This window comes from Sorex fumeus, unplaced genomic scaffold, assembly GCF_029834395.1.
Source record: "Sorex fumeus unplaced genomic scaffold, SorFum_2.1 ptg000054l, whole genome shotgun sequence".
Classification (NCBI taxonomy): domain Eukaryota; kingdom Metazoa; phylum Chordata; class Mammalia; order Eulipotyphla; family Soricidae; genus Sorex; species Sorex fumeus.
In genome coordinates this window covers 44373531-44374262 of record NW_026606111.1, presented here as the reverse complement: position 1 = coordinate 44374262, position 732 = coordinate 44373531, and the positions used below count along the sequence as shown (strand labels likewise).

Genomic DNA, 732 nt, shown 5'->3' with positions numbered 1-732 from the left:
ACACCATCCACCTTTTCCTGGAGATGTACGCGGGACTGAGGTGAGAACAGCAAAAGGCTCTAGTTTAATGGTATTAATGAAGGTTTCAGGGAAGTGCATTAAACAGGACTCATATAACATCTTCTAAAAGAATTATTTTGTAAAACTGATGCCTTGATTATGGTAAAAGATAATATGGTAAAAACCATATTTTTCTTTCTGGGACATTAAAGTTCTAAATCTATCAAGCTGCTTTGAAATACTTTCCTTGATTAGGTACCACTCTCTGCCATAGGGTAAGTAAGGACAACACTCAAAGTAATCAGAAGAGAAAAATTAACTCCTACTAGGTTTGGTTACACATATACTAAAATTGAAATGATACAGAGATTATCATGGTCCTTGCACAGAGACGACATGCAAACTTGTAAAGAGCTCCATATTTTTGTTGCAAGAAGAACTAACACGGCTACTTTAAGCTAAGGCAATCCCCACAAGTACAAAAATTCTACATAAAGATAGCACAAATCCCCATAACAACAATCTCTCTCAATGTCTATGGACTAAATGTGCCAATTCAGAGGCACAGAATAGGAAGATGAATTAGAAAACTGAACCCAACATTCTGATGCCTGCAAGAAACACATCTGAGCAATCAAAGCAACCATGGGCTAAAAGTAAAAGGCTGGAAAACAAGTCTTCAAGAAAAGAACACCTCCACAAAGCTGGAGTAGCCATACTAGTATCAGACCA

General features: G+C 37.2%; 1 pseudogene; it reads left to right on the top strand.

Moving 5' to 3' along the window:
- The first annotated feature begins 329 nt into the window (after positions 1-329).
- Positions 330-426, top strand: LOC130033727 (uncharacterized; annotated as a pseudogene).
- Positions 427-732: the final 306 nt, after the last annotated feature.